This window comes from Lissotriton vulgaris, chromosome 6 (assembly GCF_964263255.1).
Source record: "Lissotriton vulgaris chromosome 6, aLisVul1.2, whole genome shotgun sequence".
NCBI classification, from domain to species: domain Eukaryota; kingdom Metazoa; phylum Chordata; class Amphibia; order Caudata; family Salamandridae; genus Lissotriton; species Lissotriton vulgaris.
This window is the reverse complement of record NC_141694.1, coordinates 1,478,200,732-1,478,227,368: the sequence shown is the minus strand read 5'-3', so window position 1 is coordinate 1,478,227,368 and position 26,637 is coordinate 1,478,200,732. Positions and strand designations below refer to the sequence as shown.

Here is a 26,637-nt window from a genome sequence, read left to right as displayed (position 1 = left end):
AATTGAATTAGTGGGTGACTGATTTGCACTGCAAAGTCTTCCTATCACGGTTAGATGAATTGACACTGTTCTGTTAGTTAGACTTTTTAGACCCTTTGACACTCTTATGTTTTTTGCAAGCTGGAGGGTAGACAATCGAAGTTGGTCTTTGAAGGCAAGAAAGCAGTCACATGCTCCACTCCTGAAGACACAAACCAGGCGGTGGACTACATGGTGCACTCACAACCGCCGGGCCAGGGAGACAAGGTTAAATCCTTACTGCTAGCCCTACAGCATAGCATGTCGGACCTATCCGGCAAGATGGACACCATGAACATGAGGTAGGATTTTCTGGTTCAAAAAGTCGACAAGCACGATGGCCAGCTAAAAGAAGCTGAACGCCGCATCTCTGAAAATGAAGACTTCACTACACAGCTGCAACAGCAAATATCACATATGGATAAGCTGCTTAAAGTTATCGCGGCAAAAAACGAGGACTTGGAAGCCTGTGGCCGTAGAAACAACATACAAATTATGGGAATTCCGGAGAGCACGGGCGGCATGAAAGAATGTGTGGAGAAACAAATACGTGGTGCATGCAATGAGGATCCCTTCTCTCCCCAATTCATTGTAGAGAGGGCTCACTGCTCTCTGGGCCCAAGACCACCTCCCGGAGGGCCATCCAGACCAATAGTGGCACGACTTCTAAACTACCGGGACCGCGATCCCGCTCCAAAGATGGCCAGGGACCACAAGGATCTTTAATACAACAGTGTGCACTTCTCTATATTCCGTTGATTTTACGGTGGCAGTGCAGGAAGCCCGCCGCAAATTTCTCGGCGTGAAACAAAAACTCAGGAAAGCACAGATTGAATACGCCCTACTCTACACGGCACGATTGCGAGTTACCTACAAGGGGAAAAGAAACGTCTTCATGAACCCACACCAGGTGGAAGAATTCCTCAAGACAATCCAACACCGCTCTTCGGGTAGAGCATCAGCTTTGCAATCGCCCTCCCCACAAGCGGACTGACACACCGGGAGAGACATAGAACTGGAGAAATAAAGAGAGAGACTCTACAGGACTTCCACGGCGGCCTAACAGACATGCGACACCCCAGATCACGGTCCACGTATGTATGATGTAGCAGATGCCATGACCTGGGGCTAGCTTGGGCGCTCCACGCGGTGGACTATAGTTTAAATGACTTTGCATTGCAACAGAATATGCTATCTGTTCTCACTTTTACTAATGACATTCAGGTTTTAACACGGCAGCAGGTACTATTCATTATTGAGCCAGGTGACCGCCCCTTCCTCCTCTGACTGGGCCGTTTTGACTCCCGTCGCAACATCTACTGATGGCTTGTGACGAAGAGAGGATCGGGTTGCTTTCCGTGCTGCACTGGCGACCCCCTCTATGGGCATTCCCCTTTATTGGTTATTGGAACTCATTGTCACATACTTCAGGCATGTTGCCACGCATTGTACTTTAATCTCGCTGAATTGGGATAGGGTGGGTGGTTCCCGGCACGATTTGGGGGCCCTGGTGGGTGGGGGGGCAGTTTGTTCTGGCACTTTGATAGTTCCTACATCCCACGTCATCAGCTAAACACATCAACACAGACCTCTGGAATCGACTCCGACCCGTACACCAGTTGTTCTGCAGTTTCTATAACAAACACAAACATTTCGGCGTCCACTGACCCCAGAGACTCAACCTCCTGATGTGGAATGTCAGAGCGTTGGGCGACCCCCGCAAAGGCCGACAATTGATCTATCTAGACAGGCATCACATACAAATTGCAGTTTTGCAAGAAACGCACACTACTCCCACAGGGAGCTCTAGTTTCGGCAGTAGGTGGGCATCAATCCGAATAGTCTCCTCCTACTCATCGTGTTCAAGAGGTACTGTAATTTTAATCAAGAAGGGTACCCCTTTTTGCTGGGAGACTCGGAGGTTGATGCTTCAGGAAGGCATTGTATATTATGGGGCCAGCTAGGCGCACAATCCTTGACACTGGTCTGCTGCTATGGGCCCAACGTAGATGATCCTACCTACTACATCTCTCTATGGGGCCAGATCATGAAAATAGGTTCCACACACATTCTGTGTGGGGGGGGGGGGGGGGGGGGGGGGGATTTTAACACGACACTGTGCTCACCCCTAGACAGATCCCACCCTCAACCTCATCACTATACACGGACTCAGGAGACGCTTGCACAAATCCTTACTGCTCATGGCCTGATAGATGCGTGGAAGCATTGGCATCCTTGGCAGAAAGAGGGCACCTACTTCACGACGGCTCATGCGACATGGTCGCAGCTTGATTACTGGTTGATCAGCAGGGGGTGGCATCGTGGATACAGTCAGTCACACACATGGCTAGAACGTTCTCTGACCACGTGCCAGTGCTCCTGAAACTCGCACTCCCATACACAGTTGCTCCCCCCTTCAGTTGGAGACTGATCCCTGAAGCGCTATTAGATATGGTTTTTCAGACAGAACTGGGGGAAGAGATCTCAGGGTTTTTCTCCCGCAATAGAAACTCGGTCCTAAGCATAGGCACAGCGGTGGAAGCCTTTAAAGTGACTATTCGAGGCTTCTACATGGCGAAGAGCTCTGGGGTGCTCAGAGACATCAAGCGCAGTCTGCATAAACTGGAGGGTGAACTGAAACAATTGGAAGCGGACATGTGGCGGGATTCATCGGGCGAACATAGGGCCACGCTCCAATCTAAGCTTACCGAATTTACAGACACCGCAGACGGAGAGGCGCGATTACGGGGGAATCACTTTACTGCGCACCGGTATGGGGAGGGGAAAAGGCCAGGAAAGGCACTTGCTTGGGACATACAAAAGCCTAAATTTTCTATCTACATCCTTGACATTTTAGACGAAATGGGTAATCACCAGAAAGACAGCCAGACCATCCTGACACATTCACCACCTACTATGAAACATTGTATACCTCCAAACGTACTGCGCCCCCTGATTTTGCCCCCTTCTTGCGAGATATTACCCTGGGTTGGCTGGGAGATTCCCAAAGGGAGTTCCTTGCCGAGCCTTTCCAGAAGGACGAATTTCGAGATGCAGTGATGCACATGAAATCCGGCAAAGCTCCGGGCTCAGACGGGCTACCCGTAGATTTTTACAAAATGTACCTTGAGCAGTTGTTGCCAGTCTTATGTGAGGTATACAAAGAGGCGCTGGAGTCTCAGGTTCTCCCTCCTTCGATGAGGGAAGCCCTAATCATCTCCTTGCCAAAGGCAGGAAAACCCACCGACCGCTGTGACTCGTACAGACCTCTATCTCGGATTAATACTGATGTGAAGATCCTGGAAAAGCTTTTGGCGAACAGGCTTAGAATGTTAATGGAGAAACTGGTCTTGCCGGACCAGACGGGATTTATACCTGGGAGGGCCACTTCCCATAATTTACGCACCTTATTCTCGGTAATGCACAGTGTGGACCCACAGCTGGCGCTTGTGGCGGTCTTTCTAGATGCCACAAAAGCATTTGACTCAGTGGAGTGGGATTGCTTGTTTACTGTGTTCAGATGTATGGGATTCCCGGTTCTGTTTCTGTCGTGGATCCAGCTACTGTACACATCAACCACGACCCGGGTGCAAATCAACGGACATGTCTCGGCCTCTATTATGCTCACGAGGTGTACCACGCAGGGGTGTCCCCTCTCCCCGTTATTATTTGCCCTAGCAATCAACCCCCAGCGGCAAGACTCCGGCAGCACCACCCGGAGAAAGCCCTAAGATGCTTCTTGTGGCCGATCCTAGTCTTCTTATATGCAGACGACTTCACGCTGTATGTCAAAGACCCGATACATAACCTCAATCCACTGTTGAGGGAATTCATACGTTTTGGCGGACTATCGGGCATCAACTGGTCTAAGTCGCAGTTTTTCCTGCTCACCGCGGTGGCACAATCTTTCCCCACTGATTACCCTATTTTATGGTGTGATGAGGGGGTGAAATATGTGGGCATACACATTACTAATGACCGTGATGAATTGCTGCGCAGTAATTATGGGCGTACTCTAGAGCATGTCACCAATTGCATCCCTAGGTGGATAGCGCTTCCCCTTACCATGGCAGGCCGGGTATCACTCATTAAAATGGTCATTCTCCCTAAATTTTTATACCTTATTTTAAACATCCTGCTCTACCCAGGACACCCCTTTTTTAACATGCTTCGGTCAGAACTTATTTGCCTTGTCTGGGAAGGCAAGCAACCTCGGTTGCAGTGGGAGACTTTGACCGGGCCGTCCTCGTATGGAGGTTTTGATGTGCCAAATTTCAAATTGTATTATCTCTGCACGCAGGGGCATTTTGCACACTATTGGTTCCATCCTCCCAGATACACGTCCCAGGTTGCCACTGAGCATTGGCTTGCGCACCCCAAACCATTGGAAGGAGTCATTCTTGCCGAGCCTGAAAGTAGACCTGGTGGTACCTTATCTGTGGGTTGCACTATGAAGGCCTGGCGGAGTCTTCTTCATATTTTGGAAAAGGTGATGGACAGAGTATCTGAATGATGCAGAATACTCCTACCCAGTCAAGAGATCAGGGCTTGATCCATCACCGTTTTTTAGCTCACTGCACCATCCCAGCTCAGAACCTGGCTATATGCAAATTAGTCTGTTCCTGTCCCAGTGCATGATGGGAACAGGGCAAACCAAACTACCAAGCCAATTCTTATACTGGGAAGGAGACAAGCTTCCGGGGACCGGTTTCTGGCATTTCAGCCGTCGTCGGCCCGGCTTGCTTGAATCCTGATGGTGCAATGAGCTAGGGACTCACGTCTGAGTATACCCTCCCACACTTAGTGTGGATAAAATCAATTTTGGAAAAGGTGATGGACAGAGTTTCTGAATGATGCAGAATACTCCTACCCAGTCAAGAGATCAGGGCTTGATCCATCACCGTTTTTTAGCTCACTGCACCATTCCAGCTCAGAACCTGGCTATATGCAAATTAGTCTGTTCCTGTCGCAGTGCATGATGGGAACAGGGCACACCAAACTATCATTCAGAAACTCTGTCCATCACCTTTTCCAAAATTGATTTTATCCACACTAAGTGTGGGAGGGTATACTCAGACGTGAGTCCCTAGCTCATTGCACCATCAGGATTCAAGCAAGCCGGGCCGATGACGGCTGAAATGCCAGAAACCGGTCCCCGGTAGCTTGTCTCCTTTCTGGTGAAGAATTGGCTTGGTAGTTTGGTCTGCCCTGTTCCCATCATGCACTGGGACAGGAACAGACTAATTTGCATATAGCCAGGTTCTGAGCTGGGATGGTGCAGTGAGCTAAAAAACGGTGATGGATCAAGCCCTGATCTCTTGACTGGGTAGGAGCATTCTGCATCATTCAGAAACTCTGTCCATCACCTTTTCCAAAATTGATTTTATCCACACTACGTGCGGGAGGGTATACTCAGATGTGAGTCCCTAGCTCATTGCACCATCAGGATTCAAGCAAGCCGGGCCGATGACGGCTGAAATGCCAGAAACCGGTCCCCGGTAGCTTGTCTCCTTTCTGGTGAAGAATTGGCTTAGTAGTTTGGTCTGCCCTGTTCCCATCATGCACTGGGACAGGAACAGACTAATTTGCATATAGCCAGGTTCTGAGCTGGGATGGTGCAGTGAGCTAAAAATGGTGATGGATCAAGCCCTGATCTCTTGACTGGGTAGGAGTATTCTGCATCATTCAGAAACTCTGTCCATCACCTTTTCCAAAAATGGAGTCTTCTTCATATGCTGAAAGTGCCAAGGCTATATTCCCAGCTGCTCCCCCTTGCATATCATCCACAGATGCCGGTGCTGGCAGAGGGGCTCTTCGTATAATCAATAGGAGGGGGGAGTCAGAGTATGAATCCTTTCAGTCTCCGTTGTGATATCTCATAATCAGGGGGGGGGGGAAGGATCACTAGTCCTGCTTGAACCAAGGTTTTGCAGGTCAGTAAGTAGGTATCTCCCAAAATAGACCCTCATACACGTGTATGTTGGAATAATCTCGTAGCGGTATATAATGTGTCCCCGCTTTTGTTTACACGTGCGTGCGTAATCATCGGGTCGTTTTTTTGTGTGTGCACCCTCCACCAGGAGGTTTTACCTTTGGTTTAAGGCAGTAGTGATCATCGATAAGTAGGGAGGTAAGTGGTGATTTAAAAAAAGTCCGGACAGCCAGAGAAGGAAGTTTTAATGATTCTGGATTCGGACAATTAATAAGATAATTCGTGCAGCTTTAGAATGAGTTAGGGTTTCGAGCGCACTTCATTCGTGGGTTAAAAAGGTCAAAAATGTATAAAGAATATAGAATAGGTGAATTGTAACCTGATTCTTCAGGGAGTAGAAGGCATCATTGTACCTCTACATTTCCGGGCGATCTTTGGCAGAGACAGCACAAGCTGCCAGGACTGAGAAGAAGGACCGGAGTGAGGCCTCTCTCTTTCCTGCCGTATCCCCGAGGAAGTACTTCTTCCACATTGTAGAGGTACAATGATGCCTTCTACTCCCTGAAGAATCAGGTTACAATTCACCTATTCTATATTCTTTATAAATTTTTTCACGTTTTCACCCCTAATGGTCCTGACGAAAGCCTATTGACCTGTCGTCAACTTAAGGCTGAAACATGTTGACCTTTTTAACCCACGAATGAAGTGCGCTCGAAACCCTAACTCATTCTAAAGCTGCACGAATTATCTTATTAATTGTCCGAATCCAGAATCATTAAAACTTCCTTCTCTGGCTGTCTGGACTTTTTTTAAATCACCACTTACCTCACCACTTATCGATGATCACTACTGCCTTAAACCAAAGGTAAAACCTCCTGGTGGAGGGTGCACACACAAAAAACGATCCGATGATTACGCACGCACGTGTAAACAAAAGCGGTGATACATTATATACCGCTACGAGATTATTCCAATATACATGTGTATGAGGGTCTTTTTTGGGAGATACCTACTTACCGACCTGCAAAACCTTAGTTCAAGCAGGACTAGTGATCCTTTCCCCCCCCTGATTATGAGAGGGGCTCTTCTCCAGAACTAAATCCAAGATCCATATTCAGAATTGGGGGGACTTGTATATACACGGCAAATTTAAAGACTCGTCACAACTCTTTCCGGGTACACCCACCTCCTTTATTGATATATTCTTGTACGTGCGCTTGCGACGGGGTGAAAGCGTACACGCCATCCTATCCGCTAGAGCCCCCTACTGTTGCCCCACTGCATCACATGTTACGCGCCCCTGATGCATCACATTTGGTATCGACACTGTATCACAGCCTGTACACACACAGATAAAAAACCCTTTCTTTCCTTTGCATTACATTAGCCTTTGACTTTTGTCTCAGGTGCATCCTTTCAACAACGTCTTTCAAATCCACGTCGGGCTTTCCACCTCGTTCCATCTATACTGATAATCTATTTCTCCCCTGGAACATGGCCAGCCATTATGATGAAAGGTAATTGCCGAGTATCCTCATAAGGTGCTAACCTCTAGACTGCCAACTACACACACATTTTTATCAACCAATTCATTCTTTCAACCACACCGATTGATTTAGAATGGTGCAATAAAGTGCTGCAGTGCTGGATTTAGCTATGGTCCTAATATTACTGCCGGGCTCAAGACTACAATCAGCTTAGACAATCCCTTCAATCCAAAACTGGCACAACCACCTTAGCAGTCATCTCTGTCACCGATCTGACCTCAAACCACCCATAGTGATAGTCCAGCAACATGACAATGTACTGACGTGCCTTAACTAACACCAAAAATGGTCTGATATAATCTAAGGCCAGTTTATCCCGCAGGTTACCTAAACACAGTACTGGATACAACAGAAAAACCCATGATTTTCGACACACATCAATGAGCTTGTTCATGCTAATTCTCCACACAAGCAAATTAGCAATCTGTGGTATTGCACAATATGACTCATTAGCTGTCGTCAAATGAACGAAGGAGTTGTGATTTGAATGAATCATATAGGGTAATACCAACAAGTACCCCATGTCCCTGGCTGGACCACAATCAACACAAAAAGCCCATCTCTAGTACACACTGTGTTATTACTTGAGATTTATTACCCTTTGCCCGTCATTCCAACTCAAAGCAACTGGGCAGGCAAAGCGTATTAGACAAGTCGCCATCTGGTTTAGTGGGGCATATTTTAGGTGCTATCCGTTGTAACAGTAAACAGCGATGATTATCATGCAGTAAAAAAACAAAAAACGGGACACACCTCATGTAAGCAAGCAAGATGGCGACAGCATATACTCATTCTTGTTGTATGGGCTTCTCATCATTGGTGTACTCCTTTGTGTGCAAGGGTGAAGGGCTGGCCATCTAGTCTTTGTCAGTCCAATGTAGTAACTAGTGTATACTACTAGTAACTGTCAGTGCCACGTCTATTAGTCACGCCAAGTCATTGCTCAGTGTTTGGTACTTTTTCATAAAGACATCCTATACACATCCAGTGTCATAATGGTTTATAAATGTGTCCCAAAGCACAGTCATACTTTACTACATGTGGTAACTAACAAGCATCTACCTCAACAGTACAAAAGGTCCTTAGCCTCACAGAATAGACAGACAGACAACCACCTAAGAAACTCGATCAGGCCGTTTTTAGGGAAGAAGAGCATGAGGAGAGGTGGCAGACACAAGGGACAAGGAAGAGCTCATTAAAAGCAACACTGGTGAACATACTCCCTCCGTTGCCCAGGGGCACAGGAAGCCGTCAGATGCCATTCTATCAAACAGTGAATATTTCTAACTATCTCTTGACCGAGTCGGAAAGTTAAGTCCATAAACAAAGGGCTCAGCTTTATTCACACATCTGCTCATGGTCCTTCTAGATTTCCCCTTGAATTTCAGGAAACAAGGCGTAAAATTTCAGGCAACAACTCGTAAAATCAAATTATATAATTTTTCTCTGGAAAAAACCTTGCCGTTATCCAATCTGCAGAAGCCTTCGACCCTACCACCTGCATTGCAGAGGCCGCCGCCCCCCCCCGTAGGGGGGGGGGGAGGCTTGAAGGCCGGCGCCATAATCCTCGTGGTGCCACCAGTGGGATAAACTGGTTTTGGGCGCCTTGATGCGCCCAGGAACCAGCGGAAGCGGGGTGCGCACCAGCCACCCGACCGGAAGTGACCCTTTGACCTGGGCGACCCCAAAGGGCGCCCAATGGTCAACCTGGCGTTATTTGAACCCCCCAATCAGGGGGACTAACCTGAGGCCTTCATGGAGGGCTCAAGAGGATTTAAGCGCCGCCGCCCTCCCAGCAGAAGCACAACGCCTTCGAGGAGCTGGGAGAACGGCGCGACAGCAACAACGACTGAAGAGAAGGAGTCGACGCGGCAGAGGACGAAGCTGAAGAAGGCGAGGCCCTGTCAGAGATCCAGGTCCTCGTCGCCGAGGACACCTCGTGGAGTACGGCGCGCCGTTCCAGCTCCCCCGAAGCAAAAATTAGCGCGAAGGTTTCGAAGGCGCCAGATCGCTTCAGGTAAAACGGCAGCAAGCTCAGAGCCCGGGGTGAGCACACGCATTTGGCGGTGCCCCAGCCGACGACCTGACGCAGACGCGAGAAACCAAGAAGCCACACAAAAGTGCGCAGAGGCTCACGACATGTCGGAAGGCCAGCCAGACGAGATGGCAGAGGTACTGAAGAAGATCCGCGAATTATCGGCCATCCACGGTGACGACTGGCTCCACCCTCACTTGGGTAAAGGGAAGGAGAACAGACCAGTGGACCAGGCAGACGAAGAACCAGGGCCTTCCGCACCCAAGAAGCCCAAAAGCACGCCGATGAAAAGAACATCCAAGAGGAACCCTCCGAGGAAAGTACGTCAGAAACCTCTTCCGTCGAGACCGGAGGGCGGCGACCAAGGTGAGACGACCGGCAAAAAGAAAAAGGGTGAGCATATTAGCAACATCGTAAAAGAATGCTTGAAATCGCTGGCGCCGGGGTTGCTTAATGGCACAGGGCAAGTATTAGCAGGGCCTAGGGAGCGCGCGCAGAAGAAGCGGCAGGTCTGACTTGGCATATGGTCGACCCGGGGTGGGCCCGGCAGACAAGAGTGCAAGAGCAGGTAGGCTTGTCCGCCCAAGGTGAACAAATTTCCCCGCTACTCGGGTGGGGTTACGGCCCCGTGTCGGGAAGCCCACCTCCGGGCGGGCTAGTCAACGATCCTTACATCAGGCCATCCCCTGGTACGGCGTCCCTGACTACGAAAGCCACCGGCTTAGCATGTCTCATCCCCCCTGCGGTTAAAGAGAGGATATGGCGCAAGGAATTCATAGACATATTTTCACTACTGGAAATACAGCTAGAGGGGCTCGATCTAACCACGTGCAACAGGAAGGATGAGGACAGGAGAGAAAGGCGCGGGGCCAGAAAGGAGCGCACCTTCGACAATTGGTTAGATGCATTCAGAATCATGGCATGCATTATAGTGGAAAGGTTCCCCCATTGCGCTGCTGATTTGTGGCTGTACGAGGCCAACATCCACCTAGCACAGAGGCAGTTCCCTGGGGATGCCTGGTTAGAGTACGATAAAGGGTTTAGATTAAAAATGCAGAGGCACCCCGAAATGGAGTGGAATGAGGAAGATGTCTCGGGGTTCATCCACAAGATGCTTACAGCCAAAGAGGTGAGGGCCTGGGCGGGCAAAAGCGACCAGCCCTTTCGGAGCTCGTACCAAAAGGGGAAGAATAGTACATATCAGAGGCGGTCTACCGGGAGATCTTACTCCCCAACCGCAACTAAGGCGATCTGTTGGAGATACGAGGCGGGGGATTGCTCATGGGGCTCTTCTTGTAAGTTCCAACACGCATGCGCTAGCTGCGGGGGCAGGCACGCTACCGTTGCATGCAAAGGTTCCAAGCGCGAGTCAAAAGGGGAAAAGAAAGAGAGGAGCAAGAAGCGTTAGCCCTAACACAGGGAGAGAAGGGGATCTGGTGGACATTCGTAAATGCCAGCTGGCCAGATCCCCCATTATTACACAACAGCTGCGCAGATTGGCGAACAAATATCCGAACAGAGCAGATGCCAGGTTACTGGTGGATGGCTTTGAGGAAGGCTTTGTTATCCCATTCCAGGGCCCACTCCCCTTAGCGGGGGCGAGCAACTTGAAGTCAGCAAGGCAACACCCCGAGGTTGTTAGCGCTAAGATAGAGAAAGAATTGAACCTGGGTAGAGTCGAGGGCCCCCTCCCAAAGGAGTTGCACGAGGGCATAGTGGTCTCCCCGCTGGGCGTGGTCCCCAAGAAAGAAAAAGGGCAATTCAGGCTGATACACTTCCTATCATTTCCGGAAGGTTCCTCCGTGAACGACGGTATTGACCCCGAAGCTTGCTTAGTGGGCTACGCGTCAGTCGACGACGCAATTGAGCTGGTGAAGGCGTCAGGCATAGGATCCCTCATGGCGAAAGCGGATATTGAATCAGCGTTCCGCCTATTGCCGGTCCACCCCTCCAGTTTTCACCTACTGGGTTTCCAATGGGGGGAGGATGTGTTTATTGACAAGGCCATGCCCATGGGCTGCGCAATATCATGCGCCTATTTTGAGCAGTTCGCCACTTTCTTAGAATGGGCGCTTCACGACCGGCACCAGGAAGGAGGAAAACTGCACTACCTAGACGATTTCCTGTTCACAGGCCCGGCAGGATCCTCGGTGTGCGCTAGAACGCTGGCAGCCTTCGAGGAATTAGCCAGGTCTCTAGGGGTCCCCCTCGCAAAGGAGAAAACGACAGGCCCGACCACGAGACTCACGTTCCTGGGCATAGAATTGGATTCTATAGCAGGAACGGCCAGGCTGCCTCCAGACAAAGTAAAGGAATTTCGCGAAGAAGTGTCGAAGCTACAGGGCCGGAAGAAAGCCACCCTGAGGGATATCCAAGGAGTAATAGGTAGACTTATCTTCGCGGCTCGGGTAATCCCTCCCGCCAGGGTATTTTCTAGGCGCCTAACAGGGTTAACGGCCGGCGTCACCCACAAACACCACCACATCCGGCTGAGTGCAGGCGTGAAACAGGACCTGCAGGTGTGGGACGAGTTCCTACAGGATTTCAATGGGGTGCGGATTTGGAGAGAGGGGTGGGTGACGGCCGAACAGATAGCTCTTTACACGGACGCAGCCGGAAGCCTGGGGTTCGGCGCGGTCCTGGGAAACAGTTGGTGCGCCAGCCAGTGGCCGGACAAGTGGCATGCGCAGGGGCTCACTAGGAACATCGCGTTTCTCGAGCTGTTCCCGATAATTGTGGCACTGACCATCTGGATGGAAAATATAAAAAACCTGAAACTCACGCTTTGGTCAGATAACATGGGAGTAGTGCAGGCCATTAACAGAGGCGCAGCGAGATGCCCTGACATGTTGAGGCTAATGCGGCGCTTAATTAAATTACAGCTGGAGGGGAATCTGGAGCTGAAGGCACGCCACGTGCCAGGGTGAGAGAACACGGCAGCAGACGCACTTTCCCGGTCCCAAATGAAGCGGTTCAGAGAACTGGTACCCGGGGCGGACAGGGAGATGACCCCCTTTCCACTGTGCCTTTGGGACCTGGGGGAGTAGACTTGTCCTGGCTAATAGGGCACTCACTTACCGCAGAGGCAAACAGAAGATACAGGACCTACGCGAGCACGGTAATGAGAGTTGGGGGCATAAAATCGCTGGAAGACAGGGCAGAAACTCGCACAGCAGTCGAGAAATTCGTACAATGGGCATTCAACTCGAGGAAAACGAGATCGTGGGCCCAGGCGCACTTGTCCGCCATCGCCCACTTTGCCAGGCTTTACACAGGCGAGGACCCCACTACCTCGGCCTATCTAAAGACAGCCTTAAAAGGTTGGAGAAGGTTTGAAGGGAAAAAGAAGGACAACAGGCGTCCCATCGATTTCGCCAAGCTGGGGCAGATCCTAGGAGCCCTCGCAGGCATAATATCAGATAAATACGAGCTGCTATTATTTAGGGCAGCATTCACCACGGCCTTCTTCGGGGCATTCCGAATCAGCGAACTAGTAGCTCCCAACAAATCGGGCCCAGCGCAGCAATGCCTGCAGGCGAGGGACATCAAACCAATGGTGAAGGCTGTGGAATTAACACTGAGACAGTCCAAGACAGACAGGGCAAGGAGGGGGACGACGATACGTCTCCATTGCATCCCAGAGGCTGGGCTCTGCGCGGTATGGCTATTTAAGTACATGGTGGCTCGCCCGGCTGGCGAGGGCCCCCTCTTTTTACATAAGGATGGAAGGAACCTGAGTAAGTTCCAGTTTACGGCCATAATGCGCCACGGCCTTGGTAAAGCCGGGTATCGCGCGGCATCGTTTGCCTCTCACTCATTTAGGATCGGCGCAGCGACCTTGGCAGCGCAGCATGGCATGCCAGAGGACAGGATTCAGGCGGTGGGCAGATGGCGCTCCAGGGCGTACAGGTCATACATACGCCCTCACCTCGTATTAAAAAAAAAAAAAAAAAGAAAGAAAAACCCAAGGGGGGAGAAGGGGAGGTAGTCACTTTGGAATGCCGCACGGCAGGGTGATAGCCCCCCCTCAACCACACCCGGTGCGCAGAAGGCCACCTTAACAGAATGCTTTCTCTCGACAGGGGGACGCCCGCGGCTGGTCTGGGTGGTGGGACATTCATTCGTGTCCCGAATGGAGTCTTGGTGGCGGCAATTGGGTCACAGCACAAGCAGGCCCAAATCAACGTACATCCGCTGGATAGGGCAGCCAGGTATGAGATGGGAGCAGCTACTGCCGACGCTGGACGGCCTCATGGCAGATTCGGCCTGGCTGCGCGACGTCCTGATCATCCACCTTGGGGGCAACGACCTGACCCGGCTAGGGCGAAAAGCAGTCGGGCAGGCCATCCAAAAGGATCTCACCAAAGCAGCAGCGTGGCTGGGCCCCACAACGGTAGTCTGGTCCGAAATGATCAGCAGGAAACATTGGAGAGGTGCTGATTCCAACAAGGCCGTCGATAACGCAAGGAGGAAATTAAATATCGCGATGCACAAGTTTTGCTACGCCAACGGCCTGGAATCAATCCGGCACGGCCTCATCCACCCGGGCCGCCCGGAACTTTATGGGCAAGACGGGGTGCACCTCTCCGAAAAGGGGATGAAGGTGTTCTGGGATAACTTGTGGGGTGCAATGACACTCGCAGGTTGCAATAAAAAAAAAAAAAATAAGGTGGAAAAAGGTGGGAGCCACGAACCAGGTGCAGGGGGGGAGCCGCAGTAAGACGTGAGCCTCCCTGCGGCGTGGCGGAAATCCTACACTGGTTGGCTAAGAAAACACACCGGCGGGCGGTGTGTAAGAGGATGGCCACTCACTTTTGAATGCCGCACGGCAGGGTGACGTGGCGGCATAAAGGAGGGGAGTAACAGGAGGAGACGGCACTCGCGGCCCAGACCCCGCCGGACGGCAGGGCGCAAATGGTAGCGAGCTGGGGACCTAACTCCCGACAGGTAAGCTCCCCTCCGCAACACGCAGAAGGCGTGGGCAACCAACCACTGGAGCACCAATAGACTGGCAACAAACTGGTTTGTGTACAAGTCCCATTTTCGAACTAAGGAGGGCACAAAAAGACTGACACCTGTTATCACAAGATGGTGTCATAATTTGTAATATGACATGTATGATTGATGATTACTGTTCGCAAAATGGAAGATTGCTTAAAACCAGTTTGTGTTATTAATATGTCTTTGGTTATTAATAAACTGCGGCAACAACGACCACCACTAATACCAGTTATTGTTGGCTGACATTATTTCCCACCATTGGCAACAGCAGGATGCGGGGGCCGGTAAGTAGGTATGCTAGGGTCTCCACGGAATAGGCACATGCGAGGGTTATTGCAGAGGCCGCCGCACCCCCCCCGTAGGGGGGGGGGAGGCTTGAAGGCCGGCGCCATAATCCTCGTGGTGCCACCAGTGGGGTAAACTGGTTCTGGGCGCCTTGATGCGCCCAGGAACCAGCGGAAGCGGGGTGCGCACCAGTCACCCGACCGGAAGTGACCCTTTGACCTGGGCGCCCCCAAAGGGCGCCCAATGGTCAACCTGGCGTTATTTGAGCCCCCTAATCAGGGGGACTCACCTGAGGCCTTCATGGAGGGCTCAAGAGGATTTAAGCGCCGCCGCCCTCCCAGCAGAAGCACAACGCCTTCGAGGAGCTGGGAGAACGGCGCGACAGCAACAACGACTGAAGCCCACCCACCCACACCTAAGGAACAGCAAAGTCGCAGTGCTGGATAAGGGAAGGGGCGCTAGCGGAAATCCTACACTGGTTGGCTAAGAAAACACACCGGCGGGCGGTGTGTAAGAGGATGGCCACTCACTTTTGAATGCCGCACGGCAGGGTGACGTGGCGGCATAAAGGAGGGGAGTAACAGGAGGAGACGGCACTCGCGGCCCAGTCCCCGCCGGACGGCAGGGCGCAAATGGTAGCGAGCTGGGGACCTAACTCCCGACAGGTAAGCTCCCCTCCGCAACACGCAGAAGGCGTGGGCAACCAACCACTGGAGCACCAATAGACTGGCAACAAACTGGTTTGTGTACAAGTCCCATTTTCGAACTAAGGAGGGCACAAAAAGACTGACACCTGTTATCACAAGATGGTGTCATAATTTGTAATATGACATGTATGATTGATGATTACTGTTCGCAAAATGGAAGATTGCTTAAAACCAGTTTGTGCTATTAATATGTCTTTGGTTATTAATAAACTGCGGCCAACAACGACCACCACTAATACCAGTTATTGTTGGCTGACATTATTTCCCACCATTGGCAACAGCAGGATGCGGGGGCCGGTAAGTAGGTATGCTAGGGTCTCCACGGAATAGGCACATGCGAGGGTTATTGGCTCCAAAGAGACCTGAAGTTGCTACAATTGAACAGCTGATACACTCGATAGAGTAACTGCATTAGAAAAAAACGAAATCTCACACTTTCCATAACACCACGAAAGAAGTGAGATTGGCTATTAAAAATTTCCAACCAAGACAGCAATTCCATTGTGTTGAAACCAGCAGATAAAGGTGGCGCTATTTTTATCCTTGCCTCAGATGATTACGAAGGAGACGTTCTATGATCCCTGGGTGTTAGAAAGAACTGTGCTCCCATAAAGAAGGATCCTGCACCAGAACATATCTCCATTATTAAACTATGGTTGATGAGGCAGAGGAGAGGCAGTGGTTCTCCAAAAAAGAAGAGGAGTTTCTTCTCAGTGCAGACATAGATATCTGAATTTTATGTTCTGCCAGAAATACACGAACCCAAACATCTACCACCGGAGAGACACATCATTTCCGGGATCACCTCAGTCTTGCAGCCTGTGCCACCATTCGATAATTTCCAGCGATCGTAGCTGGAAATTATCACCCCCACCCCGCCAGCAGCCAAAAAAATGAAAACCGAAACGATAATAAACCCTTTTTTATCAAAAACTTTTATTTTACTTTTTGCTCTCGGAGCAGAAGCTTGGGGTCGGGGCTAGCAGGATGACAGGCGCTAGGGGGAGTGTTTTGCACTATTATCAGTGTGCTTGATGGTTTGGCCAGCTGTCTCAGGAGGGCCAAATTGTCATGTGCACTGAAAACCTCTCCAACCTGAGCTGTGTTGCGGGGTTGGAGAGAACAGGCACGGGCTTCCAGACTAACTTGGAGAGCGCAAATTGAGGGTGCTCTGCTTTCAGAGGGGACACGTTATTATCTAACCAGCCTATCTTAAAGATACCACAAATGTCCCGCATTTAATACAGGATTTGGAATTTGACACCGACAATCAGCTCCTGGGGACTGTGGACATAGAGCCACTTTGCACGATCATCCCTCATGATGGCACTTTGGAAGGTGCTGCAAGGGACCTGCCCAGTCGGGACTGGTTTTCTGACAGACAACACACACTCATCCTTCAGTTTACTCTTAGAAGGAATTCTTTCTGATTTGAAAACCACTTAAATATAGAGATATATGGTACTGCGATGGGTGCTACTTTCTCCCCCAGTCTGGCATGCATCTGCGTTGGCATGTTAGAAACTAACTAAACCTACAATTATACCATGTAACCCTATGGAATAGATATATAGAAGATGTCCAGTGTATTTAGGCAGAATCTGAAGTTCAACTGGATTCCTTCCTGTGATGGCTGAAACAACTGGATCTAGATCTAGACTTCACAAGGACAGTTAGTCATAACTTGATCACCTACCTTGATTATATATATATATATATATATATATATATATATATATATATATATCTTTTAGCAAAAACGTTTCAAAAGAGAAACACGCCGCACACTACTCCGTTTGTTGAATTCTTAGTTTATTTTCTGTAGGTTCCCCACCTACGCGTTTCGGACATGAAGCTGTCCCTGATCATGGTACAAACAATAGTCCATCATTGCTGTTTAGATTAAATACCTGTAGACACCACTTGGCAATTATGGTGCATTGTGGGCACAGTAGTCTTATGGATCAGTATAATTCCAAACCGTGCAATGTGAGTTACCGGATTCAAGCATTCACGCGACACAATTTAAACTCTATTGAGTATTAATAACGGTGAATACCAGTGCGCAAATTATTTGTCCAAAGGACTGTTCATAGTGTGGCTGGTTTAGCTCACATTGTTTAGCGCAAATTATCACCATTGAATTAAAGTGTAATGGACTGAGTGTCCATATTCATAGTAATGGCTAAGTGCCTTAGAGTTTGATTGTGTCGTTTCCTGCTTTAGATCAACAGTAGTCACAGTGCATGGATAATTAAAATCAAGTTACATTATCTATGTGTCACATACATTAAATTCATGTTGCTTATTCATGGAAACAGAGATTACTTCACTATTGGTGTATACTTTTTTTCTTTCAAAAAAAAAAAAAAAAGGAATTTGCACTGTCAATATGTTAAAAAATGATAAGTGTACATAAAGTTCCTCATCGGCGTTGAGACCCCACGGGCTTCTGGTTTTAAATCTTATTATTAGTTTTGACTCAAGCCTTCTCAAATTAGTTGTTCGATCACCTCCTCTTTCATTTTCACCAACCATGGCTATTCCCGAGTATTTCATATCTTTCCAAGTTTTTCCTGGATGTGTGTTCAGATGTTTAGCTGTGCGAAGTATAAATTATGTTTCGCACAGTGCAAATGGGAAGATATATATTAATATAATAATTTGATGCAAATGATGTTCCCTTGAATTACTACTCAAAAACAGTTTGAGTTCACTGTGCTTTTTCGTTATAGTTAGTTCAATGACGATTACCCGTTCCAAAATGGCGGATTTACGGGCTAATTTCATTTGATGTCACATCGAGGTTTGAGCGAGTTCCTAATAGCTCTAACCAGAGATCCTCTTAACTTTTTGAATCATTAACAATGCATATGAATTGCTTTAACTGTATAATATGATTTTCGAATACACAATCATTAGAGAGCCCACGCTTCTATAGAGGAGCTATGTGACTCATTCTGTTTACAAATGGCCGCACCAGTTTTTTTGTTTACAATGTACATCTTTTATGTTTACTTTACTTTGTGATCAGTAAGCTTGTACTTAAGATGGTTCCTCACTAGATGCAGGTTAAACGTGTGACCAAGGCACTTCTGTGCTGAAACGCGTAGCGTTACTTTGGAAATAAACGCTCACTAGCTGTACTTTTTCCGAGTGCGTGTGATGCTTATTGCGGCAAAACTTTGAGAATCATTGAAAATACTCAGCGGTGGGGTTTGCCGAGAGAACACGCCACCTGACTACGGGAACCCTCTTCCGTCCAGTAACATTGATCACCTGGAACAAGAAATCGGCTCCTGGCTGGAGTCGGCCAGCGACCAGTTTGCCCCCTTGGTTACCTTCCCTCGTACTAGGCACCGGTACGCTCACAGGTGGTTTTCCGACGATCTCAAGACCTTGAAATTAAAAACACGTCAATCAGAACGTATTTGGAGGCACGACTACTCTGACTCTGCCAGACAGGTCTACCTGATCACTCGTAATAATTACAAATCCGCTATCAGGTCAGCAAAAATGGAACACTTCTCCAGCAGGATTGTGTCAGCTACTAATAAATCCAAGGAAGTGTTTAGAGTCCTAAACGAGCTAACTACGGATGATAGATCACTCCCAGCTCAGACTCCTACCCAGGACACTTGTGATACTCTGAACTCCTTTTTCCTGGAAAAAGTCATCAAAATTAAAAATTCTATCCCTCCCCCCACCCAGTTTCCCCCTCTTGATCCCTCCCTTGATAATACGTCGACTTTCACCACCTTTCCTGTTATAGACACGACTTCCTTAGTGGAACTTGCCACCCGTGTGAAATCAGGCTCCCCCAATGACTGCTGCCCTCCCTCTGTTCTGCGCAGTATCTGCCTCAATCTACCAGACAACATTCTACACTTGCTCAATAGCTCACTCACCAGTGGCAGTGTCCCCACCTCTTTTAAGGAGGCCATCTTGGTGCCCCTTCTTAAGAAGCCTGATGCAGACCCCATTGAGCCATCAAACTACCGTCCTATTTCCCTCCTTCCCTACCTCTCTAAAATCCTGGAGGCTCATGTCACCCGCAGCTTATCAAACTTTGTCGAATCTTCCCAGTACCTTGAGCCCAACCAGGCGGGTTTCCGACCCGCCCACTCGACGGAGGCGGTCATTTTAGCAGTTCTCGATATACTCAGGTACAACGCTGATATCGGGAACCCTCAAGCCCTTGTCCTCCTGGATCTGTCTGCTGCGTTCGACACGGTGGATCATAACATCCTTCTCCACCGTGTCGAACAGGCCGGCATCCGAGGCGTGGCCCTCGATTGGGTCAGATCCTTCCTCACTGGCAGAACACAGGCAGTCCGCTTGGGTCCTTTTACGGCAAAAAAATCTCCCACGGTCTGCGGAGTCCCCCAGGGCTCCTCTCTTTCCCCGCTTCTATTTAATTTGTATCTCCGGCCACTGATTCAATCCCTCCTCAAATGGGACATCACAATTTTTAATTATGCTGATGATTTGCAGCTTGTTTTTTCACTTAATTCCCCTCTGGCCATCAATACGTTCCATGCTGTAATGACTCACATACAACTCTGGATGGACCAGAACCAATTAAAACTCAACCCAGGAAAAACTGAGCTTCTTCTTCCTGGCCTCAGCCATACCCATTGGGGCCCTCAGTTCTGGCCGCCGGAGCTTGGTTCCCCCCCCACCCCTGCTAAAACAATAAAAAGTCTGGGCGTAATTATTGACACCGAAATTACCCTCAAAGCCCAAGTTGGAGCGGTAATTTCATCATGCATGTTCCAGCTTCGAAGGATTCGCAAAGTTCGTCACTTCCTCCCCCCTGCAGCACTCACCCAATCTGTCACTTCACTGGTACTCTCACGTCTTGATTTTTCTAACTCTATTTATCACGGCCTTCCACTTTATCTGCTGAATCGCCTCCAGGTCGTCCAAAACCAGGCAGCTCGCCTGATCCATGGACTACCTCGTTGGCAATCCGCTAAACCTTTGCTCCATAGCCTTCACTGGCTCCCTGTGAATCAAAGGGTCGCCTTTAAGGTGGCTTGCCTCACTTTCAAATGTCTTCACTGCCCTAGTCCTGGGTTTCTCAACTCCCTCATCCGCCCCTACCGCCCTACACGTAATCTACGCTCTGCCCGTAATGACCTACTAATCACCCCAAAAAATAAAACCAAGAAATTTGGTGGCCGCCGTTTTTCTTATCTAGCCCCCACTCTCTGGAATTCTCTCCCCCTGTCCATCAAATCCTCCCTCTCTCTTCTCTCCTTCAGGAAACTCTTAAAGACCCATCTGTTCCCATCCTTATGTTAGGTTTTGTGTATTTCTGTCTCTCTCACCTGTCTAGCAGCGCCAGGAAGCTTCGGCGTCAGTGCGCTTTACAAATGGCACTTAACATAACTTAACATAACATTAACCCTCTTGCTGTGTTTTCATTAATCAATGGAGGGATCCACACCGGCCGCAAGAAAAGACGACTGACGTCTAAAACCCGAAGAGGAAAGGCGACCGCTATCTGCCCTGACGGTAAGATCTGTTCTTGGATTTCTGCCTTAGCTGGACGAGGCACCGGCGCGAGGCGACGGGGCTTTAGCTCAGCGTGGTGGCATTTGGGAGCAGGTTGATGCCTAGGGCAAGCGGGAGAAGAGACGGGTGGAATATCTGAATTTACAAGATTACTAACTGAAGACACATTACTTCAGAAACCCGTATATCTCTGGCCATATCCCCGGGGAGAAGTGATAACTAAGCGGCATCAGGAACTGCTGATTCGAGCGAGGAAATAGTACAGCGCTGTTAAGAAAATCAATACGGTGATGCACACCGTTAGTTTCCAAGGTATAACCTATGAGTGCATTTTCCATCATTGAACACGTGTTATACTCGCAGAATAGTATTCAAATTACCGAAGTAGAATGGAGGAAGAGGACGAACGTAGGAGAAAGGCAGCTACGTTGTTTGCTAGAGGACCAGGCAAAGGGGGAATAGGTCCAGCTGTATTTGAAAAAACTGATAGCAGCTCCTTAACATCACAATTAAGGAAATACGAAAAGCTGAAGAAACAAGAAACCTCAAAATGGTGGGAGGCCACTTCTCTTCAAGACTATGTGGACAAAAATATGGTACAGCGGGGGTTGAGAATCTATATAACCCAGTCACATGAATCCCCCAATGCTAAAATGCTAGAGGAATGGTCACAGAATTCAGCCGCTAGCAGTAAAAATATGCTCTGCATTTTGATCAAATACGCATGGGAAGATCGTGAGTTAATATTAAAACAATTGAAAGAACTTGAGGAAGAATTTAGCAAACACCCCAATCAAGACATGATAAATAAATTCAAGGATGATTTAAAAGGGCGCCTCAAGAAGAATGAAGAAGACATAAAATATCGCAAACAACGAAAGCTACATAGAGACTGTGGGGACTATGACAGTGGCCGAATATTAACTTATAGTCCTAAATACGACTACTTATACAAACAAACCAACATAGTGACGGAGACATCAGAACCTCCGGAAACTAGAGGAGAAAGCTCACCTACAATCATTGCAAGCGAACCTGAGTCAGATGCGTCACGACAATCTACTAGCACGGCTTCGGACACAGAGATCATCAAGAAACCTGCAACTTTTTTAGAGGAGTTCAGGGTCCTCCGAACAAGACGGAAAAAGGAGGCGGAATTACAACAGAAACAGTCATTCCAGAAAACACCAACCCGTGGGAGACCAAGAGGACAAGCAAGAGGAATAGCCGATCACAAAAGAGACGACTCAAGTTCCAGCAGAGAAGACGGAAAGAATACAAAGCTGGTGGGATCCAAAAGGGGCGGCTACAGAAGAAGACGTTAACTATGGATGATGAAATGGTAAATAAAACAATAATTAACCTGTCTTCTAGAACATTAACTCTTAAAGAGAAACGTATCCTCTGTTTAGGATTGACTTTTTGTCCTAGTGAGCTGTTTAGCTATTCTGACACTCGGATAGACATTTTTAAGTTTGTAAGAAAACTCAAACTACAAAAATGGCACTTATTACGACCAAACAATGCATTGATGTGCCCGCTGTGGAAATGGGTTTACCTGAACTCTCTATTAATGATCAAGACTTGTTACGGGACGTATATTCTCTGGGTGAAGTCACATCCGATAGCCAACAGGATGACCAAATTGTAGGGGTGAGAGAAACCAATATGGGTAGGGCAGCATGTACGAGTTTCAAACCTAAATCAGTCTTTTACCCAATCATGCCACATGACCCCATTGACACCTTCCAGGAAGTGGTCAGCAAAGAACTAGTTAAATTGAAAGACAAACAGCGCAATAGTGATCAATAGAACAGGAATCTATCTAAACAAGAACAAGATTTCATCTTCTCTCTGGCTGATGATAATTCTATTGTGCTGAGACCCTCAGATAAAGGAGGTAACATTGTTCTATGGGGAAGAAATTTGTATATAAAGGAAGCCCTAAGACAACTAGAGGGCAATATATTTTATACTAGGTCTAACTCTAATGAGTATAATAACAGCATTGAGGAGACTTGGGACAAATTACATGAATGGCAAATAGAGGGGCTCCTCTCTTGGCATGAATTTTGTTTTCTTAAACGGGACTATCCTAAATTACCCATCTTTTATTTACTCCCGAAGGTCCACAAAAATCTGTCAGAGCCCCCAGGTAGACCCATCATATCCTCTATAGGAAGTGCCAATGAAAACCTTTCTGTGTACATTGACCACTTCCTTCGGGAATACGTTACCAAACTTCCTTCCTACATAAAAGACACTACTGATTTTTTTGGTTTAAAGTATTTTATTAAGGCATAAAAACACGGGGAGGGGAGCAGGAGGTCAGGCAAACATACATTACAAAAAGCGAAACGTTGCAGCGAGTCAGCAGAAGAAGAGGGAGGCAGGGTGCCCCAGAGGGTAACAAGGCAAAAAGCATGAGGCAGTAAGGCACTGTAAACAACCCCCCATAGGCCCCCACTCCCTAAGCAAGGCCAAGCCAAAATAACACTCTGCGGCACAGCAAAAAAGAAGCATACCACACCACCAGCCCCTCGACCCCAGAAAAGGAGAAGAAAGAAAAGCAAGGAGGAAAGAAAGGAAAACAACACCCCAACATCCCCGTCCGAAAGCAGCATTAGAAATATATAGCCCCACTCCCCTCCCCCAGCCCCCGGTCCCCAATCCGCACAATCACTCCGCAGCAGGCGCCGGTGGAGTCAGCCTAAGGAGGCGCAAGTACCGTGGGCACGTCAGCTCGCGAAATTCCGTGGACAGCAGTGCCAAAAAGGGATGCCAGAGCTCCTCGAACTGATCAACATTCCCAGCCACCGTTAGTGATATCTTCTCCATACCCAGTACCTGCCAGAGCCTATGCAACCACCCAGTGATAGAGGGGGCAGTGGGGGTGCGCCAGAGGACAAGTATGTTCTGAACGGCTGAGCCAAGCGCAATCGCAATCTGCCTGCCCCTGCGGGATTTCAGCGGGTACATCAAGTCATTGGGGAGGCCAAGCAAGACATACGCGGGGAAGCGCGGGAGCTCAATCTCAAAATGCCTATCCACCTCATCTAAGACTTCCTTCCAGTAGGCCGACAGCACCGGGCACTCCCAGAGAATGTGCGTGAGGGTGCCCTCCTGTCCGCAGCCGCGCCAGCAACCCTTATCGCCTAGTTTGCGCATCTCGTAGAGCCGCTCCGGGGTGTAGTACCAATAGGTGGACACTTTAGTGAAGGTTTCCGTCAGCCCAGTGTGGTACGCAGAGTGCCTCGCCCGATACGCAATCTTGTCCCACTCCTTGTGGCTCAGGGTCCTTCCTAGTTCCCTGTGCCAGCGTTCCCTCCCCGGGTTATGGTAGTGAAACGGCGGGGGTTGGAGAAATTTATACAAATCAGTGATGAGTTTGGCGTCCGAGGCCCGGGTCACCAACCATCGCTCATAGGGTGTAATCGTACGGGCGGCGACGTCACGCACCGAGGGTTGAAGAGCCCAGTGGCGGACCTGCATGTAACGCAGTCTGTCCCCCTCCGTCAGGCCAAACTCCTGTCGGAGCTGCTGGAAGGGGAGCACGCCCTCCGGCCCGTAAATCTGGAAGAGCGCTCTACATCCCGCACTCACCCAGTGGGAAAAGGCCCCCGGCTCCAGGCCCGGAGTGAAGTCCGGGTTGTCAGCAATGGGAGAGAACGGCGACGGAAAAGTGGTGAGCTCCCGCAGCTCACTCACCGCGTCCCACACTCGTAGCGGGACCCGGGTGATAAAGGAAGCGTAGAGATTAGGCGGGCGGTGAGCACGCCGTAGGAACGGGACCTCCTGGAGGGTACGGCCCGCAACTGCCTGGTCTTGAAAAAGCCAGTGTTTGTCCGATTCCCACCGGCTCCATTCCACCAGGTACCGGAGCTGCGCCGCCTGAAAGTACTTCCGGAGGTCCGGGATTCCGAGACCTCCCGCCTCTGGGGCAAGCATGGAGAGGACCCGCTTCATCCGAGGCTTACGGCCCTGCCACACAAAGCGGGAGATGTCTGCCTGCGCCTGCCGTATCCAGCCCACGGGGGGCTGAAGAGGTAGAGCGCGGAAAAGGTACAGGATCTGGGGCAATATCGTCATCTTCACCGCCGCAATACGGCCCAGCCACGAAAGCAGGCCCTTGTTCCAACGGCCGAGTTCCTCCTTTATCTTCGTGCCCAGAGAGGAATAGTTAGCTGCGACCATGGTAGGCAGGGTGGGAGCAAGCAAAATGCCCAAATAAGGCACCGTGGAGGAGGACCACTGCAAAGGGAAGAGACTTTGAAGGTCCCGTCTGGTGTCGGCGGAGAGCGACACATCCAGTGCAGCCGATTTGGTCATGTTCATTTTAAAGCCCGCAACGCGGGCAAAAGCGTTCAACTCCTGGACGCAGGCAGGGAGCGACCGCCTGGGGTCATCTAGGGTCAACAAGACATCGTCCGCGTATAAGCTGACAGTGTGTGTGTATTGCCCCATCTTCACCCCAATAGCGTCCGGGTTGTCGCGAATCCTCTGCGCAAACGGCTCCATATAAAGGGCAAAGAGGAGCGGCGAGAGAGGGCAACCCTGTCTCGTGCCGCGCTCAATGGTGAAGCTGCCGGAGCTATGTCCATTGACCCGCACTGACGCCGACGGTCTCCTGTAGCAGTTAAAGACCATGGTGCGGAACTTCTCGCCGATCCCCAGTTTCCCAAGGACCAGCTCGAGGTATGGCCAATGAACTCTATCAAAGGCCTTCTCCGCGTCGACTGATAGCAGCATCCGCTCCCCCGGAATGCGTGAGGCCTTTTCCAGGACGTGCGTCACTCTCTTCGTGTTGTCGACCGTCTGCCTACCGGGTACGAAACCGGCCTGATCTGCCTCCACCAAACCTGGTAAGTGTAGACCCAATCTGGCCGCCAAGATTCCGGTATAAAGCTTGAGGTCCACATTTAGGAGCGAAATGGGCCGGTACGAGCCGCACAAGGTCCGGTCCTTCCCCGGTTTGGGGATAACCGACACAGTCGCCGAGAGGAGGTCCGGTGGGATGGCGCCCGGTTCGGAGAAGGAGTTGAACAAGCGAGCCAGGAGAGGGGCGATAGTGGGACAGAAGGTCTTGTAGAACAAGGCCGTGTAACCATCCGGGCCCGGGGCCTTGCCATGCTTCAGCCGTGCGATCGCGGAGATAACCTCCTCCACGTGAATGTCCCTCTCTAGATGGTCCGCCTGGGAGGGGTCCAAGGCCGGGAGGGTCACGGATTCCAGATAGGCCTCAGCCTCTCCCGGTGGGGAAGATTCTGAAGCGTACAGTGCCTCGTAAAAGGATCGAAAGGTATCCGCCACCTCCGCGTCACCAGAAACCGGGATCCCATCCACACCCACCAGCTCCTTCACCACATTGCGTTGCTGCGCAACCCTAAGCCTATGGGCCAGGAGCTTACCGCACCTGTCTCCGCCGGTGTAAAAGGCATGTCTCAGGCGCAGCGCTGCGTATTCCGCCCGATCCAGATCCAGCGCAGAGAGGAGTTTCCGTGCCGCCTTCAGTTGCTTCCAAACCCGAGGTGCCCCCGTCCGGCGGTGGACCTGCTCAAGCTCCCTAACCTGCGCCGTCAGTTCCTCCCTCTT

General features: G+C 49.8%; 1 protein-coding gene across 2 annotated transcripts in view; it reads right to left on the bottom strand.

The window, feature by feature from the left end:
* The window catches only part of WDPCP (WD repeat containing planar cell polarity effector), a 2,342,145-nt gene that overhangs the window by 1,983,535 nt on the left and 331,973 nt on the right, over positions 1 to 26,637 (bottom strand). The window lies entirely within an intron of this gene.